Below are 27,156 nucleotides of genomic sequence, written 5' to 3'. Positions count from 1 at the left end.
ACTATCACTGATATTTCAATATGAACTAACTAAGCCCACTCAGCCTTGTTTGCATGGCCAACCGTCCTTAATAGGGTTAGTTTTCATCATACATTCCTTATCAATTTTGCAGAATTCAAAACTATAATTCCAGATTCCAATAATTCCTTGTTTGCAGGCTTATATAGGCAGTAAAGATTCCAAAATAATCATTTTTGCCTTCCTAAAACTTGATGATGTTGATGGATAATTGCTTAGCGTCTAGTGGCAAATTAAAATGCATTTTCAGGAAAAGAACATGTTAATGTAAAATGAATATTTACCCTGCTTTGTACTAGACCGACATGCTGAGCTGGATTTTTAACGTGCTAGTTCACAGGGTAACAGTCCGAATATAATAATGCTTAGAATTAATGAAATATAAATGCTTAGATATTGAAAATAGTGTAGAACGCCACATGCGGGGTGTTGGCTAAATATGTTTGACATGAGGTAGCGGTTATGAAGCAGAGAAAAAGCAATCAAGGAAAGTAAAAGTATCAAAATTTCTTTTTTGAGAATTGTTAGCACCAAATACTGTATTGCACTGAAGGAACCGAACCATAATCTATTTCCATCAAGCAGAAACAGACGTTTTCAGTTTTCAGTTTTCTCAAACACCTCTCCCTAGTTTTCTGTGTTGCAAATTTTGAGACTTCATATGCATGATTCAGGATAAAAAAAACTACTTTTGGCAATTTTTTCCCGTATGATTTATAAAGAAACTAATTCCTATCATAGAATTTAACCAAATGCCAGCTTCTTAGTTGAAATTTATTGGTTTTAAAGTAAATTTTCCATTGAAATGTAATGTGTCGCTCGGGGTGTCATATTTTGCATCTCTGAAGGGGGAGGCATTTATTAAAACAAGGATAGATTTGCCGTCAACTCGGTCCTTATCCGATAGCTTGTAATTCAAGCAGAAAAAAAATGAAGGGTCTATGTCCTGATTTTCAAGATGTAAGCCATTTAAAATTTGACAGGAAATGATTCTGTAGATTTTTCATACATTTAACATTGGCACCTTTTTTCTTTTATCAAATGTGTGACATTTTTCAATGCACCCCTCTAGTTTATTATACACAGGCGTATTAAGGAAATGTAGTCCAGCAGAGTTCTCAAAAAGTGGTGGTCCGAAGGTTTTGCCCACCGCCATATTCAAAGGACTGACTAGTTTGTTGTTTTTCAATAGAACATACATATACATGTAATCTATAGTGAGGATCAGCAGATTATCTTCAAGGACTCTCTGATAGAAACCAAACGTAATATGTTGATATTTATGTTTTCATGCAGACAACATTGATTTATTCAAACATTTCTTAGATTTCTGACGTTATTCCCATGACTTTTGTATGTGACCATGTATGTTGAACAAAAAATATTGGACACTGTGACTCTGAAAAGAAACTATCTCTGAACTAAAGATATTTGTAAAACAATTTTTATTGTAATGAGCATGGTCTTGACTAGCATAAAAACTACATATACATTATATTGAGTTATCATATGATTTGTGTATTCCTAGAACAATACATAATTTTACGTATGTATTAATCGGTGTAATTCTGAATTTTACAAGTTGGTTCTACAATATCATTGAAACTATACGATGGTTCACTCGGCATTAAAAGCCACAATAAATCTAAAATTAAAACTATATGGTGGTTCACTCTGCATTAAAAGCCACAATAAATCCATGATTTAAATATATATGTTAAAAGTTTAAAATTTGTATCCCCCCTTTTTACTAGTATGACACATACTGTACAACTAGAATGTACAATTTGTTCCAGAATTTTTTGTTTACCTGGAGTACATTTGTATATAAGAAACACTGTGAAGGCAATGTATATTGAGACTATGAAAAAGGGTAGGTACATGTAACTAAACATGCTATAGAATATTTCGACCTAATTTAAAGGAAACGAAAAAAATATGTCAAGCATTTAATGGCAAAAAAAGTTGTAAATAGTCCTGTTTAAACTAACTTAATTCTTGATATTTTAATGTGGCTCTTTATTCCAGGCTTGTGACTGGCAAGTTGTACTGTATTCATAATAATAAGCACCTTGGTTTTATTTAGAAATAAAAAATGGGGTATCTTGTATCAATGAAAATGATAAAAGACGTAAATATTGGGTCTGCTCTAGATGATTGTAAAGATAATTTTTAAAATAGATTTCCTGCATAATGAGGTTATATTATTTAATCACAAAATTTGTAGGCAAATCTAAGCGTACTATCACGATTGTGGGTGTTATGGTGCATGAAAATTGGTGAATACAGTATTACTTGGCTGCATTACCCACCTCCCTCCTCAATTTTTTTTTTTTTTCATTTTTTTTTTAATTTTCTTTTCTTTTCTTTCTTTCTTTCTTTTCTTTTTTTGAATTTTCTCTCTTTCTTTTTTCTTTTTTGTTTTTTCTTTTCATTTTGTTTTCATTTTTTTTTTCTTTCATTTTTTCTATTCATTACATGTATGTAGACAAGTTTCAAGCACATGCATTATTTTTTTCTTTCTTATATAAATATATATATATATACATGTATGTACAGTCTTCGTAAATATGTAGAAGATTTTGAACAATTGTTTTTAGAATCAGAAATCAGTACTGGTGCCCCAACGTTCCAGTAGTTGTTTTGTTCGTTGATGCAGTGCATTTTTTGTCTTCATTTGGTTGTTTTTTCCAAGCATTTTAAATCCAGCAATCATCTTGGCTCTCTCATACTGTTTCGTAAAAGACCTGTTTCTGGATTTTCCATTGCAAGTCTTCAGTATATTGTAAAACTTTTAACTTCTTCACCGGTTCCCAGAATTGTATCAACCAGTGTTGTTATTTTGTCTGGAAAAAATGATTTATTGATTTATAACATTAAAAAAGACTAATGATTTGTAGATCGAACAGAGGTTTTTTTTTAATATATTTTATAGTTTAATGTTGATTATCTGCATAGGCATGCGCGTAGATACGTTTACGTCGAAACGCCCAGGCGTACACATAAATTTTGAAGAAAAAAATATTTGAACCCAAATAAATTATAAAAACTGATTAAAAGCACACGAGCCTTGTATTTTTTTCTTCAATGACTTGTAATTGGATATAAAAGACAAAGTGACGAAATATACTTTTTAATCAAATGGTATCATATGATTTATTAGATACTTTTATGTCATATACATGTAGCTCTGTAACTGTTTCGGTTCTTATACATCCTCGGCTTCAAAATATTCGGCTTTGATCGTTCCTGATGAAGGTAAATCCAGAAAAGCGCTTCAAACTCATGAAATTAATAATGTGTTGTTTTCATATTTCATATTATATATTTTTTTTCATTTTCTGTCAAAGTCTCATTCTACTGTGAATTCTACTCAGTTTACTATTGTTTAAAGCAATTCATTATCTGGTCAGATACGATGTGGCTTACATTTTTATGTTACAGTTCAATATTTATTTTTACCGTAACACCTGCCCATCTATGAAAATTAATTAGAACATATGTCCATTAACAAAATTTAAGTGTAAAAAGGTGAGTAAACTAGATCTATATTTAAAGGTAAAAAAAATTAATAGAACGACAACATTGAAATGGAGACTTGCCTTTTGACTATCTCTATATTATAAAGTTTTGATTTTTTGTCGATTGATTGTGTACCCCACATCTCCTTTTAAACGAATCAAATTAAAATATATATATCTCTGATTTCGTTATACTCATAAGATATGAGCATGGGAGTAAATATAGATATAAGGTGCTGCTGGAATGTTGCTACATAGAAAAGAAAAGTTCACAATTGGAGGCTGAAATCATCTCCTTTGTCGTAAAGTTTTGTTCTCAACCGACCAAGTATGTTGCTATTGATGAGTTTTTAATGACAGATATTGGTATCTCTTTCTCAATAAACATCCGGGGGTTTCGCCCCCAACTAGGAGGTCCACTGTTCTGGTCCTCAAACCCCTCGATGAGGTCGGGCGTACACTTAAAAATGGCCTAGCTACGCCACTGAAAGGGAATCATTTCTATTGGGATATGACCAAAAGGCTAGTCTAGCTAGTGCATTTTCAGATAGTAGCCTGGGCCTGTATGCATAATTTATAAAGCTACTTAAGTTAAGATTTGTTCAGAATGGACAGATTTTTCTACATGTCCTATAATGAATTAGTACTACGATTGGATTTCTTAAGTGGTTTATGCATACAGGCCCTTGAGACTCAATACCAATTTGACAAAAAAATGTTTGATTTTGTTTTAACATTAATTTTTTTCTCAATAATATTGCTTCATTCCAAACCCAATTCACATGCAGCTGTGCAAATATTTGTGTACATGTACTTTAATATAGGGCACACATGGGCACTGACTAGGATATAATTGGGCTTGCATGTATTTTCTTGCAATCTCTTGAAAAATCATACATAAACATTTAGAATTAGTAGAAATAAGTGATTTTAAATTGAGGTTAAAAGTACCCCCCATCTTTCCTTATAATACATAACACATTAATGGAACAGTAATTTTGCACACTGCTGAAGCATGTTTTGTTTGAAAACTATATACAGATATATATCTACCGGTTTGTGTACACATGTTTATTATGGATTCAGTTTCTTCATGTTCCTGACAATCTTTCAAACTAAAAGGATCCAAAATCTTTATCTGCATAATAAAAAAAAAACCTAAGTCCAAATTAAAATATATGTGTGGTTCCAGTTACATTCTCAAAAAAAGATAGGGTCGGTGTGTTCACGGAGTCCGATTCTGGTATTATACACGCCCCTACCGCAAGTTTGCCATTTTCTATATGTTTGGTTGTGAAATATCACAGACATGTTACATTTTTAGTTAATTTTATTGCATTCTGTTAAGAATTTGTTGCATTTTTAGCCGTAGTGGATACTTTTATTGGAATTTCATATGACAGAAGTCTGTGAATTTAATTATTGAAATTCACATTCCATAAAATAGGATCATTCAAAATTTATTTTACAGAATAATAAAAAAAGTTCTAGGGTGGTTCTGGTAACTGGAACCACATATATATTTTTATTTTGCCTGAATTCAAACGGCAATCATGGCAATTGGTCATATTTTAATGGAGGTAGGTTTTGAAAATTAGTATCAAAATGAAGGCAATAGTGTGTGATTTAAAAAGAATTTTTGTTTCTGTTTGTTAACATATAGGTCATTTTTTATGCCAGTACTGAAGCTGAGGGCATCAACTGTTACCCTAGCTTGTCTGTCTGTATGTGCATCCCAAAAGTGGTTACCGTTTTTAACTTTAGTCTGCCTCGACCAAATGTTTTGAAACTTATACACAATGCTAACTACCACAAAACACTGTTCAGCTTTGAATTTAAATGGCGTCACTCTTAAATATTATATGGACACATTCTCCATTTATTTATCTTATTGCAAATTAGATTATGAAAAAATAACAAGGATTTTATAAGATTTTTAAACTTGGATTTTAAACCATATGTAATAAAATTATGAAAAGATAAGTAGGGGTAAGTGGGCAAAATTGTAATGGCACTTCATGGATAAAACAAGAGGATTCTGAATATCTGACAAAATGTTAAAGATGGTCGCTCTTTTTTTTTTTTGTGTTTACGACACTTAGACAAAGACTATAACCATATATCCCCTGTGGTGCAAAATAGACAAAAAGAACTTCTGACCAATCTCTTAAAACTATTTAGCCTAATGCACATTATATTCCTCTCAATTTTTATTTTTTTAGATGAAAATGAAATTTGTTTTCAACAGAGTAGATACATACTCATTTATGAGAAGTATTAGACCACAAAGTTTTACTCCCCATCCATGAAAACAGTCACTGTAATAACCTAAAAAGGAATTAAAATTGACGCAAATTATATATTTTACAAAGTGTTAAATTGTCGGCCAAAAAATTAGTTTTCTGACTAAAGATTTCGCATAGCATCAAAACCAGTTTAATATCTATAAAACTGGGGAAAAAAAACATGTTTTGATTTTGTTTTAACATTAATTTTTTTTTCAATAATCTATGAGTTATCTCCCATTGAATGACACATTCTTGCTGTTTGTTGTACTAGTCTCCTCCTGAAGGTGAAATCTATCTCAAAATTTACTTTTCAAATGATATATTATCTTATTCATGTTACTGGAAACGAAATATCAAACTGATAAAATAACTTTCTTGGTACTTTGAATGTGGAAAATAAATGTTCTTGGTCGTATTTTCATAAAATTCTATGAAGGTTTGACAAAGTAATTGATAACTAATATTTAAACCTTAAAATTATCTTAGTGAAAACTTTGAAAAAAGTCCATTTATTGCATCTGTTGCAATGAAGGACTGATTTCCAAGTTAAATAAAAATTGATAATTCCCCTTCTCTGATTTTATATACAGCAATAATAACTAAATAACTCATACCCTACACACATTTGTTCCTTCAATTTGAATTTCAAAATTTTGCTGTGGATTCTTCTGATGTACAATTACTTTAAAGTTTGATGAAGATTTTGATGTTTGAAAACTTTTTAACCATAATACTGAACCTAAATTTGGACGCCTAAAACAAAGTAATGTGAATTGCTATGCCTGGCTTTTGCGACAAAATGTCACAGGCAAAATTCAAGTGCATTTACATAATCTTTAATTGACAAGTTTATAAATCTATGCAATGGTTCTTACCTTAAAAGACATCTCCAATGACCATTCTAAACAATCCATACTGACAAGCAGTAACTAATGCTAACCTGAAAGTAAAATGCTTAGTCAATCAAAATTGTTCAAAACAGAGGCTCTTAAGATCCTGTGTCGCTCTTCTTCATCTTCAACAATAAATACTTCCTGGTAAAAATCATCACGAAAGGGCAATAACTCTATAAAGAGTAAACTGACGATTTCAGTCGTGTTGACATATTTGTAGGTCTGGTCCTGTTGATCATTTTTGCTTTACAAAAGGGCAATAACTCTATAAAGAGTAAACTGACGACTTCAGTCATGTTGACATATTTGTAGATCTTGTTCTACTTTTTTCAAGATAAAAGGCAAAAACTAAAAAAAATGTGGTAAAAAAACAGCAAAAACTCCAAGAACAGGTCGACTTAAGATTTAATCCAAGGCAGCTTTTTTGTAAATCTTGACTTGCTGATCAATGGTAAAAATCGTCATTGAAGATCAATAACTCCAATAACTAGTCCTCAGAAGATTTCAGTCATTTGACTTTTGTGCATATCTTGTCTTGCTTTTTTTTGTATTAAAATTTCTCTCCATCTATTTTTATTTTCAAAATAATGAATAAAAATGAAAAAAAATGGTAAAACTTCACATTTAAGGGCAATAACTCCTTTAAGAATGTCTGACAGTTTTGACGTAATTGTACAGCAGGTAGATCTCAACATTCTGAACATTTCTTCATTTTCGTGGATTGAGGAACAATTGTATTTTTGTGGGTTTTGATTAAGTTGGCATACAAGTCTATAGAAAATTTGTACTACATTGAACATTTATATATGTTGGTCACTTATATATCCACGAAAATTGGTATCCAAAGAATGATAATAAATCCAGAGTATATGGAAATAGGTTATATATGACATAAACTGTTAACACAGATATGTCTCGTCTATTTGTTATTTTGATAATGCAAATGATGAAATTAAAATAGCAATACATTAACATGTAAGTTATGCAAATATTCAAAGTTAATGAACCATGACTGAAGGTACAGGGCTAAACAATCTCCATGGAATTGAGATGTGCCAATGTTAATACAAATGCAAACCAAATACCATTGACTTTTCATAAGTTGTTCCCTTTAAACAAACCTAATCACAAACATTAACTTGTTAACTATGTAAATGTTTCAAAGTCAATGAACCATAATTAGGGGGTGGGGTTATATAATCTCCATGGAAATGAAACTTGCAAATGCCAATACATTTGCATACCGAATATCATTGACTAACATAAGTGGTTAATCTTAAACTGACCTAATCACAAACTAATACATGTAAACTAAGCAAAAGTTTTAAAGTCAATAGACCATGACTGAGGGGTAGGTTCCAAATATTGTCCATGGAAATGAGATATGCCAATGCTTATACAACTGCATACCAAATATCATTGACCTACCACTAGTGGTTCCCCATAAACTGACCTAATTACAAACTTATACATGCAAACTAAGCAAAGTTTCAAAGTCAATAGACCTTGACTGAGGAGTGGGGCCAAATAATCTCCATGGTAATGAGATGTGCCAATGCTAATACAACTGCATACCAAATATCATTGACCTACCACAAGTGGTTCACCATGAACTAGACCTAATCACAAACTAATACATTGTTGACCCTGTCGCCGCCGGAAACAGCATACCTATGTCTCGCTTTTTCACTCTGTCAAGGCGCAACAAAAATGAGTAACAGAAGATGTGTTGTATACATCAATGTGACAACATCTCAACAACACAAAAATAAGACATCCACAGAATTAATTAAAATCTTTAAAACATTCGGTCAAATTTTGGTACTGATATGAAAAAAACAAAATTCTGACCTCTTACATCTTCAAGCATAGAGCATATTTTATTTCCTATAAACTTATTTTATGATGAATAAAACTTGTTTAAATAGAGGAATTATATACCTACTTAAATACTAGAAATATTATACCACCAAGTCTTACTCCCATCCATGAAAACACTGAAATCACCTAGAAAGGAATTAAAATTGACATAAATTATACATTTTACAAATCTTGTTGAAATTGCCAGCCTAAAATTTTCAATGAGTAATCTCCCAATGAATGAAACAGTCTTGCCGTATGTTGTACTAGTCTCCCCTTGAAGGAAAAATTCTCTCTGAATTTTACTTTTCGTGATTTAAAAGCTTTATTCGTGTTCCTGGAAACAATATATTGAATTGATAAATTCTTTTTTTTTTTGTGTGTTGTAAATGTGGAAAATAAGAAAACGGTTGTTGCCTTCTGTACTTTTATCACATATTTTTAGAGAATATACAGAAATTGTATTGCCTAATTGTACTTACATTATTTCTTTAATGGCCACACATCAGACTTGGAAGATTATCAATGTAATAATCTTTCTTGGAGCTGCTGTCCTTGCTTCTTTATTTTTTTCATGGCAGACTCGCAGAGCCTCAAAGTTAGTTGAAGATCTATGTTACCATCTTCCTTGGAACTACTAACCCTGCTCAGCTGCTTTATTTTTTTTTCACTCTGCATGTAGATGGAAATCAGATAGTTATTGTATATATGTACCAGTCAGAAATAACCTAAAAAGGAATTAAAATTGACATAAATTATAAATTTTACAAATCTTGTTGAAATTGCCACTTTTTTGCCAGTCTAAAATTTTCAATGAGTCATCTCCCAATGAATGAAACAGTCTTGCCATTTGTTGTACTAGTCTACCCTTGAAGGAAAAATTCTCTCTGAATTTTACTTTTCGTGATTTAAAAGCCTTATTCATGTTCCTGGAAACCATATATTGAATTGATAAATTCTTTTTTTTTTGGGGTTGTAAATGTGAAAAATAAGAAAACGGTTGTTGCCTTCTGTACTTTTATCACATATTTTTAGAGAATATACAGAAATTGTATTGCCTAATTGTACTTACATTATTTCTTTAATGGCCACACATCAGACTTGAAAGATTATCAATGTAATAATCTTCCTTGGAGCTGCTGTCCTTGCTTCTTTATTTTTTTCATGGCAGACTCGCAGAGCCTCAAAGTTATTTGAAGATCTATGTTACCATTTTCCTTGGAACTACTATCCCTCCTGCTGTTTTTTTTTTTCAATCTGCATGTAGATGGAAATCAGATAGTTATTGTATATATGTACCACTCAGAAATAACCTAAAAAGGAATTAAAATTGACATAAATTATACATTTTACAAATCTTGTTGAAATTGCCAGCCTATAATTTTCAATGAGTAATCTCCCAATGAATGAAACAGTCTTGCCGTGTGTTGTACTAGTCTCCCCTTGAAGGAAAAATTCTCTCTGAATTTTACTTTTCGTGATTTAAAAGCTTTATTCGTGTTCCTGGAAACAATATATTGAATTGATAAATTTTTTTTTTTTTTTTTGTGTGTTGTAAATATGGAAAATAAGAAAACGGTTGTTGCCTTCTGTACTTTTATCACATATTTTTAGAGAATATACAGAAATTGTATGCCTAATTGTACTTACATTATTTCTTTAATGGCCACACATCAGACTTGGAAGATTATCAATGTAATAATCTTCCTTGGAGCTGCTGTCCTTGCTTCTTTATTTTTTTCATGGCAGACTCGCAGAGCCTCAAAGTTAGTTGAAGATCTATGTTACCATCTTCCTTGGAACTACTATCCCTGCTCAGCTGCTTTATTTTTTTTTCACTCTGCATGTAGATGGAAATCAGATAGTTATTGTATATATGTACCACTCAAAAATAACCTAAAAAGGAATTAAAATTGACATAAATTATAAATTTTACAAATCTTGTTGAAATTGCCACTTTTTTGCCAGTCTAAAATTTTCAATGAGTCATCTCCCAATGAATGAAACAGTCTTGCCATTTGTTGTACTAGTCTACCCTTGAAGGAAAAATTCTCTCTGAATTTTACTTTTCGTGATTTGAAAGCCTTATTTATGTTCCTGGAAACCATATATTGAATTGATAAATTCTTTTTTTTTTTGGGGTTGTAAATGTGAAAAATAAGAAAACGGTTGTTGCCTTCTGTACTTTTATCACATATTTTTAGAGAATATACAGAAATTGTATTGCCTAATTGTACTTACATTATTTCTTTAATGGCCACACATCAGACTTGGAAGATTATCAATGTAATAATCTTCCTTGGAGCTGCTGTCCTTGCTTCTTTATTTTTCTCATGGCAGGCTCGCAGAGCCTCAAAGTTATTTGAAGATCTATGTTACCATCTTCCTTGGAACTACTATCCCTCCTGCTGTTTTTTTTTTTCAATCTGCATGTAGATGGAAATCAGATAGTTATTGTATATATGTACCACTCAGAAATAACCTAAAAAGGAATTAAAATTGACATAAATTATACATTTTACAAATCTTGTTGAAATTGCCAGCCTAAAATTTTCAATGAGTAATCTCCCAATGAATGAAACAGTCTTGCCGTTTGTTGTACTAGTCTCCCCTTGAAGGAAAAATTCTCTCTGAATTTTACTTTTCGTGATTTAAAAGCTTTATTCGTGTTCCTGGAAACAATATATTGAATTGATAAATTCTTTTTTTTTTTTTGGGTGTTGTAAATATGTGAAAAATAAGAAAACGGTTGTTGCCTTCTGTACTTTTATCACATATTTTTAGAGAATATACAGAAATTGTATTGCCTAATTGTACTTACATTATTTCTTTAATGGCCACACATCAGACTTGGAAGATTATCAATGTAATAATCTTTCTTGGAGCTGCTGTCCTTGCTTCTTTATTTTTTTCATGGCAGACTCGCAGAGCCTCAAAGTTAGTTGAAGATCTATGTTACCATCTTCCTTGGAACTACTATCCCTGCTCAGCTGCTTTATTTTTTTTTCACTCTGCATGTAGATGGAAATCAGATAGTTATTGTATATATGTACCACTCAGAAATAACCTAAAAAGGAATTAAAATTGACATAAATTATACATTTTACAAATCTTGTTGAAATTGCCAGCCTAAAATTTTCAATGAGTAATCTCCCAATGAATGAAACAGTCTTGCCGTTTGTTGTACTAGTCTCCCCTTGAAGGAAAAATTCTCTCTGAATTTTACTTTTCATGATTTAAAAGCTTTATTCGTGTTCCTGGAAACAATATATTGAATTGATAAATTCTTTTTTTTTTGTGTGTTGTAAATGTAGAAAATAAGAAAACGGTTGTTGCCTTCTGTACTTTTATCACATATTTTTAGAGAATATACAGAAATTGTATTGCCTAATTGTACTTACATTATTTCTTTAATGGCCACACATCAGACTTTGAAGATGATCAATGTAATAATCTTCCTTGGAGCTGTTGTCCTTGCTTCTTTATTTTTTTAATGGCAGAGCCTCAGAGTTAGTTGAAGATCTATGTTACCATCTTCCTTGGAACTGCTATTCCTGAAGCTTTATTTTGTTTTTTCACTCTGCATGTAGATGGAAATCAGATAGTTATTGTATATATGTACCACTCAGAAACGTGTCTGATTCCCCCAAACGTGTCCATATGACGTCAATGAACTGCAAAATATGACTTGTTGCTTAAGGGCATCAAAACGTGTTCTGTTTATGAACGCACAAACATATCCAGTCTATATGGAACCAAAGGGTTCTTTTAAAAAGCCCATAAACAACTTCTGCAGGAAGCCTGTCGTGCAATACCCTCATACATTATAAAGATATTTAGGCATCATCAGAGTATATTAGTACAAAATAATTCACTAAGTAAACGATGATCTACACTGTACAAAACTAGTTAATTGCATTTTCTGTGTAATTGTTTGCTCTAAATATGCTTGAAATATTTGCCACTGGCATTAAGCAATCAACGGTCAATAGTTAAATTAAGCTTGCAATAATGCTTAATATAAACAACCGGCGTTGAACAAATTAATGCTAATAAATGACTGACTGTATTAACAGTGAAGCACTGGGAAAACATGCAATATAAATTGTATTAGATTTCTTAATTATGAAGTACCTCCAACTGTAATTTAAAACAATGACAATTCTATTGGTAAAAAATTAATAAACCACTGTAAGTAAAAATAGCTTATTTTGTCATCCTTTTTCTTACACTGTGTCTGTTTATTTGAAAGCAGAAGTCCCAGTGCACATTGTACCATATCTTGGATATTTCTCTATGCGGATTACTATATCTTTCCTCCAGATATCCTTAGATAGCTGCTTCGATTTATTTTTAAAATCCAACCCAAACCCGACGTCTTCTATCGTGTCCCCATCATTGTATAGCCGTAAACTTCACAAGAGACATATAAGCGCTAAAAGTTTTGAGATGTTCTGGCGCTTTAAACTGGACACGTTTTGGGTAATAACAATTATTGGACAAGTTTGGGGGAGTGAAATCAGTCACGTTTGGGCAATTTAAGATTCTAAGGACACGTTTGGGGGAATCGGACATGTTTAGGGGGATGGAAACGTTTGGAAGTGTTGCATATATATCATGATTTCTTCAACTACTTTTAAATATGTTCACCAAAGTTCAACTGAATCTTGAACAGTTTGTACATTTACAATTTAACTTTTTTAAATATTACTTTTGCACATATGCAGTTTTAGTTGTTAATTCTACAGGTCTTTGAAGCATTTCATATTAGTGTTGATATATCAAAGGACAGATGGGCATCTCACATCATCCTGTGGGCTCTCAGTTAATTCTCATCTGAGTTTTTGGACATTTAAGAAATTTTATTGTCAGGAGTTAGAAACCAAATTATTTTTATTCCCCCAAGTATTCTGTTGTCTGGTCACTATCTTCAGTTCCAACTTGTTTGGCTGCCATATCTAAAGCTATAGGGAGCCATGCTGTGTTCCTTTGAATTGAAAGGTTTTGTCACGGTCTTTGAAGTTTGCTCCTTATGAATGGCTAATAAACTTTTAGGCCACAAACAGTCAAAATTATTACACAGATGAGACGACTCAAAAAAAAAACCCCAAAATAATCAACTTTTGCGACAAATTGCACAGACTGTAAGCTTACATGATTTTACTTCTTTCAGTCTTTCTTACATCACAGAGTACTAGAATGTCTTACCACAGAGTAGGTTACCTATCGAACAGTTCTATACTCTCTAGTCAATTCGGTAACATGAAAATAGATTATAACAATACATTTTTATTAAAGAATGTATCATTAGAATATTAATTTGAAAGCTATAAATATTACAGTTGTGATTAAAAAACCAAGCAATTTTCCCAGGGGAAACTGATTTTATTATTACCTAACAAGGTTTAACCTAACTCATCTTCATCTTCTATGTACAATGGAACCATCTTCAAGCTGTACCACTGAAACTTCTAAGGCCTGCATTTGTAACAAAAACAAAAATTATAAAAGAGCGATGTGTTGGATAACTTCTGGCACAAATAATTTACCGTTAATTCAGAAACACTAGTGCGAGGTTTTATTAATCTGAATAATGCGACAGGTTGAGTATTGCAATAATAAGAAACTCCAATTCCTATATCTGTATAAAAACTTTCCTGAAATTCAATAAAATAATCTTACTTTTAGTCCATAATGTAAAAATCGCAATAATAAAAGCACACAATAATTTCTGAATTTACAGAGTTTGCTTTGGTAAGAGAAACACAAAAGTATGTATTTGATTTTATTACCTTACAACTATTAACAGTTTAAGTACAATTGTAACGACAAAATACATACATCATCATCTAGGTATCTACAATTAATCATCTCCAGGTCTAGGACTGTACTTTCGTGGTCTTCTCTCTGGGCTCGTTCGCTAAAAAAATAAATAAAAAAATAATAAAAATAATAAAAATAAAAATAAAACAAATCCTCTTTTAATTCAGCAACACTATGCTAACACTATAAATCAAAGCCAATTATTCAGATTCAGATTCAGATTTTTCAACTGTCTATACTGATGGATCAAAAGATGGTGACAGAGTTGCATCCGCTGCTGTCTTCAGGGACAGAGCTGCAACTCTCCGTTTGCCGTCTGATGCATCGATCTTTACTGCTGAAACAGAAGCAATAATTTTGGCTTTGAAATTTATTGCTTCTTCAGATAAATCAAAATTTATTATATTTATTATATGTTCTGATTCACTTTCATGCTTACAAGCTATACAAAATACTAAAATTAAAACCCAGTAATTCTCAAAATTTTATATGTAATGAGGAATTTAAAAATTCTTCGTAAAGAAATATTATTTCTATGGGTGCTGAGTCATGTTGGAATCCTTGGAAACACAGCTGTAGACCTTGAGGCAAAGAATGCCCTGGGTGACCCTTTATCTAACTGTGATATATCATATACCGATTTTAAATCTAATATTAGAGAATATGTTTTTAATATATTGAAAAATGAATGGAGTAAAAAAGATGATAATAAATTACATGAAATTAAACCTAATTTAGGTAAACCTTTCAATAATGTTATGTGCAGAAAAGATCAGTGTGTTATTTCTAGATGTCATATTGGTCATACTAGAATAATACACGAATATCTTTTAAAAAATGAAGTAGAACCACAATGTATACCTTGTAACTGCAAGTATACTATAAAACATGTTTTAATCAATTGTATTGACTTTGCTGATATTCGTAAGAAGCATTTCAATGTTAATAATATGTATGATTTATTTAATAATGTTCCATTTACAAATATTGTTTCATTCTTAAAAGAAGTTGGAATATATTCTAAAATATAAAAATGTTATTATATTTAAAACGATTTTAAATTTTATCACGTTATCTTAATGTTCATTTTTATTTGTAAATAATCAAGTTCCTTTAATCTAGAATTTTAGTTTATTGAAGGGCCTTTTGTCTGATTTTAAGAATATGCTTTAAATTGTAAAAAATATTCGAATTAGTTCTCGCCGCGATATAGCCTTGTTGTGCTAATGCGGCGTAAAGCAACCAACAATCAATCAATCAATCAAATTATTTTAATATCTATCAGACAACTATTAATAAATAAAAAAAAAAATATACTCACTTTCCGATGCATATGTTACCTGTCCTGATGTAAATATCCTGGGGCTGGTATCTGAAACAAAAACAAAATAAGTTCAAAAATATTGAACCAAATATAAAACTTAAAAAATTTGCTACTTTAATTTTTTTTTCTTTAAAAATATCTATAAAGAAAAACTGGCATTAATGGCAGCCATCATCATTGGTCAATTGCTCTTTTTGACTGTATATCATTAACTTATTTTCATTTTAAATCTATATTTCAAACAGTAATGAAGACGGTTTAATGATATAATCATTATTTCCTAAATTAATGTGCGTGTCAAATTATCAGAACTTGGTGGCTAACCAAAACAATCTGATGTATACATTTTGAACAGAAATGATTAACATTCAACTGAATTTCAAACAATCTAAATCAAGTCATATTTTCCTAATTACTTTTTAAAAAATCAACTAAATATGTAGATAAACAAATTGACAATCAGAAACTTTACTTTCGTTCAGGTGAGACTATTAGAAAAAGGGTTTCCAAATTGTCAATGTTAAGAGACTATTTGCTGTTATAAATAATTCAGAAATTAATGTGATGCATGTTTTAATTCAAATCCTAAATTGAAGTACAAGTATACTTTTTCATTCGAGTATAAATTTGAAAAAGAAATTTTGGACTAATTTGTAATAAATTTTCAAGCTGTTTCTCCAGGGAAAACTGATTTTATTACCTTACAACTATTAACAGTTTAAGTACAATTGTAACGACAAAATACATACATCATCATCTAGGTATCTACAATTAATCATGTCCAGGTCTTAAGGACTGTACTTTCGTCGTCTTCTCTCTGAGCTCCCGTCTATCTGTAATACATATTCAAATTATTTTAATATCTATCAGACAACTATTAATAAATAAAAAAAAAAATATACTCACTTTCCGGTGCATATGTTACCTGTCCTGATGTAAATATCCTGGGGCTGGTATCTGAAACAAAAACAAAATAAGTTCAAAAATATTGAACCAAATATAAAACTTAAAAAATTTGCTACTATAATTTTTTTTTCTTTCAAAATATCTATAAAGAAAAACTGGCATTAATGGCAGCCATCATCATTGGTCAATTGCTCTTTTTGACTGTATATCATTAACTTATTTTCATTTTAAATCTATATTTCAAACAGTAATGAAGACGGTTTAATGATATAATCATTATTTCCTAAATTAATGTGTGTGTCAAATTATCAGAAATTGGTGGCTAACCAAAACAATCTGATGTATACATTTTGAACAGAAATGATTAAAATTCAACTGAATTTCAAACAATCTAAATCAAGTCATATTTTCCAAATTACTTTTTAAAAAATCGACTAAATATGTAGATAAACAAATTGACAATCAGAAACTTTACTTTCGTTCAGGTGAGACTATAAGAGAAAGGGTTTCCAAATTGTCAATGTTAAGAGACAATTTGCTGTTATAAATAATTCAGAAATTAATGTGATGCATGTTTTAATTCAAATCCTAAATTGAAGTACAAGTATACTTTTTCATTCGAGTATAAATTTGAAAAAGAAATTTTGGACTAATTTGTAATAAATTTTCAAGCTGTTTCTCCAGGGAAAACTGATTTTATTACCTTACAACTATTAACAGTTTAAGTACAATTGTAACGACAAAATACATACATCATCATCTAGGCATCTACAATTAATCATGTCCAGGTCTTAAGGACTGTACTTTCGTCGTCTTCTCTCTGAGCTCCCGTCTATCTGTAATACATATTCAAATTATTTTAATATCTATCAGACAACTATTAATAAATAAAAAAAAAAATATACTCACTTTCCGGTGCATATGTTACCTGTCCTGATGTAAATATCCTGGGGCTGGTATCTGAAACAAAAACAAAATAAGTTCAAAAATATTGAACCAAATATAAAACTTAAAAAATTTGCTACTATAATTTTTTTTTCTTTCAAAATATCTATAAAGAAAAACTGGCATTAATGGCAGCCATCATCATTGGTCAATTGCTCTTTTTGACTGTATATCATTAACTTATTTTCATTTTAAATCTATATTTCAAACAGTAATGAAGACGGTTTAATGATATAATCATTATTTCCTAAATTAATGTGCGTGTCAAATTATCAGAACTTGGTAGCTAACCAAAACAATCTGATGTATACATTTTGAACAGAAATGATTAAAATTCAACTGAATTTCAAACAATCTAAATCAAGTCATATTTTCCTAATTACTTTTTAAAAAATCGACTAAATATGTAGATAAACAGATTGACAATCAGAAACTTTACTTTCGTTCAGGTGAGACTATTAGAGAAAGGGTTTCCAAATTGTCAATGTTAAGAGACTATTTGCTGTTATAAATAATTCAGAAATTAATGTGATGCATGTTTAAATTCAAATCCTAAATTGAAGTACAAGTATACTTTTTCATTCGAGTATAAATTTGAAAAAGAAATTTTGGACTAATTTGTAATAAATTTTCAAGCTGTTTCTCCAGGGAAAACTGATTTTATTACCTTACAACTATTAACAGTTTAAGTACAATTGTAACGACAAAATACATACATCATCATCTAGGTATCTACAATTAATCATGTCCAGGTCTTAAGGACTGTACTTTCGTCGTCTTCTCTCTGAGCTCCCGTCTATCTGTAATACATATTCAAATTATTTTAATATCTATCAGACAACTATTAATAAATAAAAAAAAAAATATACTCACTTTCCGGTGCATATGTTACCTGTCCTGATGTAAATATCCTGGGGCTGGTATCTGAAACAAAAACAAAATAAGTTCAAAAATATTGAACCAAATATAAAACTTAAAAAATTTGCTACTATAATTTTTTTTTCTTTCAAAATATCTATAAAGAAAAACTGGCATTAATGGCAGCCATCATCATTGGTCAATTGCTCTTTTTGACTGTATATCATTAACTTATTTTCATTTTAAATCTATATTTCAAACAGTAATGAAGACGGTTTAATGATATAATCATTATTTCCTAAATTAATGTGCGTGTCAAATTATCAGAAATTGGTGGCTAACCAAAACAATCTGATGTATACATTTTGAACAGAAATGATTAAAATTCAACTGAATTTCAAACAATCTAAATCAAGTCATATTTTCCAAATTACTTTTTAAAAAATCGACTAAATATGTAGATAAACAAATTGACAATCAGAAACTTTACTTTCGTTCAGGTGAGACTATTAGAGAAAGGGTTTCCAAATTGTCAATGTTAAGAGACAATTTGCTGTTATAAATAATTCAGAAATTAATGTGATGCATGTTTTAATTCAAATCCTAAATTGAAGTACAAGTATACTTTTTCATTCGAGTATAAATTTGAAAAAGAAATTTTGGACTAATTTGTAATAAATTTTCAAGCTGTTTCTCCAGGGAAAACTGATTTTATTACCTTACAACTATTAACAGTTTAAGTACAATTGTAACGACAAAATACATACATCATCATCTAGGCATCTACAATTAATCATGTCCAGGTCTTAAGGACTGTACTTTCGTCGTCTTCTCTCTGAGCTCCCGTCTATCTGTAATACATATTCAAATTATTTTAATATCTATCGGACAACTATTAATAAATAAAAAAAAAAATATACTCACTTTCCGATGCATATGTTACCTGTCCTGATGTAAATATCCTGGGGCTGGTATCTGAAACAAAAACAAAATAAGTTCAAAAATATTGAACCAAATATAAAACTTAAAAAATTTGCTACTTTAATTTTTTTTTCTTTCAAAATATCTATAAAGAAAAACTGGCATTAATGGCAGCCATCATCATTGGTCAATTGCTCTTTTTGACTGTATATCATTAACTTATTTTCATTTTAAATCTATATTTCAAACAGTAATGAAGACGGTTTAATGATATAATCATTATTTCCTAAATTAATGTGCATGTCAAATTATCAGAACTTGGTGGCTAACCAAAACAATCTGATGTATACATTTTGAACAGAAATGATTAAAATTCAACTGAATTTCAAACAATCTAAATCAAGTCATATTTTCCAAATTACTTTTTAAAAAATCGACTAAATATGTAGATAAACAAATTGACAATCAGAAACTTTACTTTCGTTCAGGTGAGACTATTAGAGAAAGGGTTTCCAAATTGTCAATGTTAAGAGACTATTTGCTGTTATAAATAATTCAGAAATTAATGTGATGCATGTTTTAATTCAAATCCTAAATTGAAGTACAAGTATACTTTTTCATTCGAGTATAAATTTGAAAAAGAAATTTTGGACTAATTTGTAATAAATTTTCAAGCTGTTTCTCCAGGGAAAACTGATTTTATTACCTTACAACTATTAACAGTTTAAGTACAATTGTAACGACAAAATACATACATCATCATCTAAGCATCTACAATTAATCATGTCCAGGTCTTAAGGACTGTACTTTCGTCGTCTTCTCTCTGAGCTCCCGTCTATCTGTAATACATATTCAAATTATTTTAATATCTATCAGACAACTATTAATAAATAAAAAAAAAATATACTCACTTTCCGATGCATATGTTACCTGTCCTGATGTAAATATCCTGGGGCTGGTATCTGAAACAAAAACAAAATAAGTTCAAAAATATTGAACCAAATATAAAACTTAAAAAATTTGCTACTTTAATTTTTTTTTCTTTCAAAATATCTATAAAGAAAAACTGGCATTAATGGCAGCCATCATCATTGGTCAATTGCTCTTTTTGACTGTATATCATTAACTTATTTTCATTTTAAATCTATATTTCAAACAGTAATGAAGACGGTTTAATGATATAATCATTATTTCCTAAATTAATGTGCGTGTCAAATTATCAGAACTTGGTGGCTAACCAAAACAATCTGATGTATACATTTTGAACAAAAATGATTAAAATTCAACTGAATTTCAAACAATCTAAATCAAGTCATATTTTCCTAATTACTTTTTAAAAAATCGACTAAATATGTAGATAAACAGATTGACAATCAGAAACTTTACTTTCGTTCAGGTGAGACTATTAGAAAAAGGGTTTCCAAATTGTCAATGTTAAGAGACTATTTGCTGTTATAAATAATTCAGAAATTAATGTGATGCATGTTTAAATTCAAATCCTAAATTGAAGTACAAGTATACTTTTTCATTCGAGTATAAATTTGAAAAAGAAATTTTGGACTAATTTGTAATAAATTTTCAAGCTGTTTCTCCAGGGAAAACTGATTTTATTACCTTACAACTATTAACAGTTTAAGTACAATTGTAACGACAAAATACATACATCATCATCTAGGCATCTACAATTAATCATGTCCAGGTCTTAAGGACTGTACTTTCGTCGTCTTCTCTCTGAGCTCCCGTCTATCTGTAATACATATTCAAATTATTTTAATATCTATCAGACAACTATTAATAAATAAAAAAAAAAATATACTCACTTTCCGGTGCATATGTTACCTGTCCTGATGTAAATATCCTGGGGCTGGTATCTGAAACAAAAACAAAATAAGTTCAAAAATATTGAACCAAATATAAAACTTAAAAAATTTGCTACTTTAATTTTTTTTTCTTTCAAAATATCTATAAAGAAAAACTGGCATTAATGGCAGCCATCATCATTGGTCAATTGCTCTTTTTGACTGTATATCATTAACTTATTTTCATTTTAAATCTATATTTCAAACAGTAATGAAGACGGTTTAATGATATAATCATTATTTCCTAAATTAATGTGCGTGTCAAATTATCAGAAGTTGGTGGCTAACCAAAACAATCTGATGTATACATTTTGAACAGAAATGATTAAAATTCAACTGAATTTCAAACAATCTAAATCAAGTCATATTTTCCAAATTACTTTTTAAAAAATCGACTAAATATGTAGATAAACAAATTGACAATCAGAAACTTTACTTTCGTTCAGGTGAGACTATTAGAGAAAGGGTTTCCAAATTGTCAATGTTAAGAGACAATTTGCTGTTATAAATAATTCAGAAATTAATGTGATGCATGTTTTAATTCAAATCCTAAATTGAAGTACAAGTATACTTTTTCATTCGAGTATAAATTTGAAAAAGAAATTTTGGACTAATTTGTAATAAATTTTCAAGCTGTTTCTCCAGGGAAAACTGATTTTATTACCTTACAACTATTAACAGTTTAAGTACAATTGTAACGACAAAATACATACATCATCATCTAGGCATCTACAATTAATCATGTCCAGGTCTTAAGGACTGTACTTTCGTCGTCTTCTCTCTGAGCTCCCGTCTATCTGTAATACATATTCAAATTATTTTAATATCTATCAGACAACTATTAATAAATAAAAAAAAAAATATACTCACTTTCCGATGCATATGTTACCTGTCCTGATGTAAATATCCTGGGGCTGGTATCTGAAACAAAAACAAAAAAAGTTCAAAAATATTGAACCAAATATAAAACTTAAAAAATTTGCTACTTTAATTTTTTTTTCTTTCAAAATATCTATAAAGAAAAACTGGCATTAATGGCAGCAATCATCATTGGTCAATTGCTCTTTTTGACTGTATATCATTAACTTATTTTCATTTTAAATCTATATTTCAAACAGTAATGAAGACGGTTTAATGATATAATCATTATTTCCTAAATTAATGTGCGTGTCAAATTATCAGAACTTGGTGGCTAACCAAAACAATCTGATGTATACATTTTGAACAGAAATGATTAAAATTCAACTGAATTTCAAACAATCTAAATCAAGTCATATTTTCCAAATTACTTTTTAAAAAATCGACTAAATATGTAGATAAACAAATTGACAATCAGAAACTTTACTTTCGTTCAGGTGAGACTATTAGAGAAAGGGTTTCCAAATTGTCAATGTTAAGAGACTATTTGCTGTTATAAATAATTCAGAAATTAATGTGATGCATGTTTTAATTCAAATCCTAAATTGAAGTACAAGTATACTTTTTTCATTCGAGTATAAATTTGAAAAAAGAAATTTTGGACTAATTTGTAATAAATTTTCAAGCTGTTTCTCCAGGGAAAACTGATTTTATTACCTTACAACTATTAACAGTTTAAGTACAATTGTAACGACAAAATACATACATCATCATCTAGGCATCTACAATTAATCATGTCCAGGTCTTAAGGACTGTACTTTCGTCGTCTTCTCTCTGAGCTCCCGTCTATCTGTAATACATATTCAAATTATTTTAATATCTATCAGACAACTATTAATAAATAAAAAAAAAAATATACTCACTTTCCGATGCATATGTTACCTGTCCTGATGTAAATATCCTGGGGCTGGTATCTGAAACAAAAACAAAATAAGTTCAAAAATATTGAACCAAATATAAAACTTAAAAAATTTGCTACTTTAATTTTTTTTTCTTTCAAAATATCTATAAAGAAAAACTGGCATTAATGGCAGCCATCATCATTGGTCAATTGCTCTTTTTGACTGTATATCATTAACTTATTTTCATTTTAAATCTATATTTCAAACAGTAATGAAGACGGTTTAATGATATAATCATTATTTCCTAAATTAATGTGCGTGTCAAATTATCAGAACTTGGTGGCTAACCAAAACAATCTGATGTATACATTTTGAACAGAAATGATTAAAATTCAACTGAATTTCAAACAATCTAAATCAAGTCATATTTTCCTAATTACTTTTTAAAAAATCGACTAAATATGTAGATAAACAAATTGACAATCAGAAACTTTACTTTCGTTCAGGTGAGACTATTAGAAAAAGGGTTTCCAAATTGTCAATGTTAAGAGACTATTTGCTGTTATAAATAATTCAGAAATTAATGTGATGCATGTTTTAATTCAAATCCTAAATTGAAGTACAAGTATACTTTTTCATTCGAGTATAAATTTGAAAAAGAAATTTTGGACTAATTTGTAATAAATTTTCAAGCTGTTTCTCCAGGGAAAACTGATTTTATTACCTTACAACTATTAACAGTTTAAGTACAATTGTAACGACAAAATACATACATCATCATCTAGGCATCTACAATTAATCATGTCCAGGTCTTAAGGACTGTACTTTCGTCGTCTTCTCTCTGAGCTCCCGTCTATCTGTAATACATATTCAAATTATTTTAATATCTATCAGACAACTATTAATAAATAAAAAAAAAAATATACTCACTTTCCGATGCATATGTTACCTGTCCTGATGTAAATATCCTGGGGCTGGTATCTGAAACAAAAACAAAAAAAGTTCAAAAATATTGAACCAAATATAAAACTTAAAAAATTTGCTACTTTAATTTTTTTTTCTTTCAAAATATCTATAAAGAAAAACTGGCATTAATGGCAGCAATCATCATTGGTCAATTGCTCTTTTTGACTGTATATCATTAACTTATTTTCATTTTAAATCTATATTTCAAACAGTAATGAAGACGGTTTAATGATATAATCATTATTTCCTAAATTAATGTGCGTGTCAAATTATCAGAAGTTGGTGGCTAACCAAAACAATCTGATGTATACATTTTGAACAGAAATGATTAAAATTCAACTGAATTTCAAACAATCTAAATCAAGTCATATTTTCCAAATTACTTTTAAAAATAGACTAAATATGTAGATAAACAAATTGACAATCAGAAACTTTACTTTCGTTCAGGTGAGACTATTAGAGAAAGGGTTTCCAAATTGTCAATGTTAAGAGACTATTTGCTGTTATAAATAATTCAGAAATTAATGTGATGCATGTTTTAATTCAAATCCTAAATTGAAGTACAAGTATACTTTTTTCATTCGAGTATAAATTTCAAAAAAAGAAATTTTGGACTAATTTGTAATAAATTTTCAAGCTGTTTCTCCAGGGAAAACTGATTTTATTACCTTACAACTATTAACAGTTTAAGTACAATTGTAACGACAAAATACATACATCATCATCTAGGCATCTACAATTAATCATGTCCAGGTCTTAAGGACTGTACTTTCGTCGTCTTCTCTCTGAGCTCCCGTCTATCTGTAATACATATTCAAATTATTTTAATATCTATCAGACAACTATTAATAAATAAAAAAAAAAATATACTCACTTTCCGATGCATATGTTACCTGTCCTGATGTAAATATCCTGGGGCTGGTATCTGAAACAAAAACAAAAAAAGTTCAAAAATATTGAACCAAATATAAAACTTAAAAAATTTGCTACTTTAATTTTTTTTTCTTTCAAAATATCTATAAAGAAAAACTGGCATTAATGGCAGCAATCATCATTGGTCAATTGCTCTTTTTGACTGTATATCATTAACTTATTTTCATTTTAAATCTATATTTCAAACAGTAATGAAGACGGTTTAATGATATAATCATTATTTCCTAAATTAATGTGCGTGTCAAATTATCAGAAGTTGGTGGCTAACCAAAACAATCTGATGTATACATTTTGAACAGAAATGATTAAAATTCAACTGAATTTCAAACAATCTAAATCAAGTCATATTTTCCAAATTACTTTTAAAAATAGACTAAATATGTAGATAAACAAATTGACAATCAGAAACTTTACTTTCGTTCAGGTGAGACTATTAGAGAAAGGGTTTCCAAATTGTCAATGTTAAGAGACTATTTGCTGTTATAAATAATTCAGAAATTAATGTGATGCATGTTTTAATTCAAATCCTAAATTGAAGTACAAGTATACTTTTTTCATTCGAGTATAAATTTCAAAAAAAGAAATTTTGGACTAATTTGTAATAAATTTTCAAGCTGTTTCTCCAGGGAAAACTGATTTTATTACCTTACAACTATTAACAGTTTAAGTACAATTGTAACGACAAAATACATACATCATCATCTAGGCATCTACAATTAATCATGTCCAGGTCTTAAGGACTGTACTTTCGTCGTCTTCTCTCTGAGCTCCCGTCTATCTGTAATACATATTCAAATTATTTTAATATCTATCAGACAACTATTAATAAATAAAAAAAAAAATATACTCACTTTCCGATGCATATGTTACCTGTCCTGATGTAAATATCCTGGGGCTGGTATCTGAAACAAAAACAAAATAAGTTCAAAAATATTGAACCAAATATAAAACTTAAACAATTTGCTACTTTAATTTTTTTTTCTTTCAAAATATCTATAAAGAAAAACTGGCATTAATGGCAGCCATCATCATTGGTCAATTGCTCTTTTTGACTGTATATCATTAACTTATTTTCATTTTAAATCTATATTTCAAACAGTAATGAAGACGGTTTAATGATATAATCATTATTCCTAAATTAATGTGGGTGTCAAATTATCAGAACTTGGTGGCTAACCAAAACAATCTGATGTATACATTTTGAACAGAAATGATTAAAATTCAACTGAATTTCAAACAATCTAAATCAAGTCATATTTTCCTAATTACTTTTTAAAAAATCGACTAAATATGTAGATAAACAAATTGACAATCAGAAACTTTACTTTCGTTCAGGTGAGACTATTAGAAAAAGGGTTTCCAAATTGTCAATGTTAAGAGACTATTTGCTGTTATAAATAATTCAGAAATTAATGTGATGCATGTTTTAATTCAAATCCTATATTGAAGTACAAGTATACTTTTTCATTCCAGTATAAATTTGAAAAAGAAATTTTGGACTAATTTGTAATAAATTTTCAAGCTGTTTCTCCAGGGAAAACTGATTTTATTACCTTACAACTATTAACAGTTTAAGTACAATTGTAACGACAAAATACATACATCATCATCTAGGCATCTACAATTAATCATGTCCAGGTCTTAAGGACTGTACTTTCGTCGTCTTCTCTCTGAGCTCCCGTCTATCTGTAATACATATTCAAATTATTTTAATATCTATCAGACAACTATTAATAAATAAAAAAAAAGATATACTCACTTTCCGATGCATATGTTACCTGTCCTGATGTAAATATCCTGGGGCTGGTATCTGAAACAAAAACAAAAAAAGTTCAAAAATATTGAACCAAATATAAAACTTAAAAAATTTGCTACTTTAATTTTTTTTTCTTTCAAAATATCTATAAAGAAAAACTGGCATTAATGGCAGCAATCATCATTGGTCAATTGCTCTTTTTGACTGTATATCATTAACTTATTTTCATTTTAAATCTATATTTCAAACAGTAATGAAGACGGTTTAATGATATAATCATTATTTCCTAAATTAATGTGCGTGTCAAATTATCAGAAGTTGGTGGCTAACCAAAACAATCTGATGTATACATTTTGAACAGAAATGATTAAAATTCAACTGAATTTCAAACAATCTAAATCAAGTCATATTTTCCAAATTACTTTTTAAAAAATCGACTAAATATGTAGATAAACAAATTGACAATCAGAAACTTTACTTTCGTTCAGGTGAGACTATTAGAGAAAGGGTTTCCAAATTGTCAAT

The 27,156-nt window shown here is 29.5% G+C and overlaps 2 long non-coding RNA genes across 51 annotated transcripts in view; both read right to left on the bottom strand.

The window, feature by feature from the left end:
* Positions 1 to 27,156, bottom strand: part of LOC127733095 (uncharacterized) — a 212,907-nt gene that overhangs the window by 178,982 nt on the left and 6,769 nt on the right. For 11 of the 50 annotated variants that reach the window (XR_007996696.1, XR_007996716.1, XR_007996721.1 and 8 more), the window contains exons 1-9: positions 19,361 to 19,428; positions 14,422 to 14,500; positions 13,976 to 14,058; positions 11,982 to 12,160; positions 11,402 to 11,647; positions 10,822 to 11,062; positions 10,231 to 10,476; positions 9,653 to 9,893; positions 9,063 to 9,308 (exon numbers count right to left, since the gene is read on the bottom strand). This is a non-coding gene — a long non-coding RNA (uncharacterized LOC127733095). Of the gene's footprint in view, positions 1 to 9,062; positions 9,309 to 9,652; positions 9,894 to 10,230; positions 10,477 to 10,821; positions 11,063 to 11,401; positions 11,648 to 11,981; positions 12,255 to 13,975; positions 14,059 to 14,421; positions 14,501 to 15,724; positions 15,764 to 19,360; positions 19,431 to 20,268; positions 20,339 to 22,086; positions 22,106 to 22,997; positions 23,065 to 23,906; positions 23,926 to 24,816; positions 24,836 to 25,726; positions 25,746 to 26,634; positions 26,664 to 27,156 lie in introns of those variants that run through there. The other 39 variants (XR_007996707.1, XR_007996702.1, XR_007996705.1 and 36 more) reach the window with 25 other exon arrangements.
* On the bottom strand, positions 2,453 to 5,906 carry LOC127733106 (uncharacterized). The gene is made up of 3 exons (XR_007996755.1): positions 5,801 to 5,906; positions 4,593 to 4,677; positions 2,453 to 2,864 (listed from the first exon to the last, which is right to left on the bottom strand). It is a non-coding gene; the product is annotated as an uncharacterized LOC127733106 (long non-coding RNA).

The sequence above is a fragment of the Mytilus californianus genome, unplaced genomic scaffold (genome assembly GCF_021869535.1).
Source record: "Mytilus californianus isolate M0D057914Y unplaced genomic scaffold, xbMytCali1.0.p SCAF_3, whole genome shotgun sequence".
Lineage (NCBI taxonomy): Eukaryota > Metazoa > Mollusca > Bivalvia > Mytilida > Mytilidae > Mytilus > Mytilus californianus.
The sequence above is the reverse complement of the archived record's forward strand: the minus strand, read 5'-3'. Positions and strand labels throughout refer to the sequence as shown.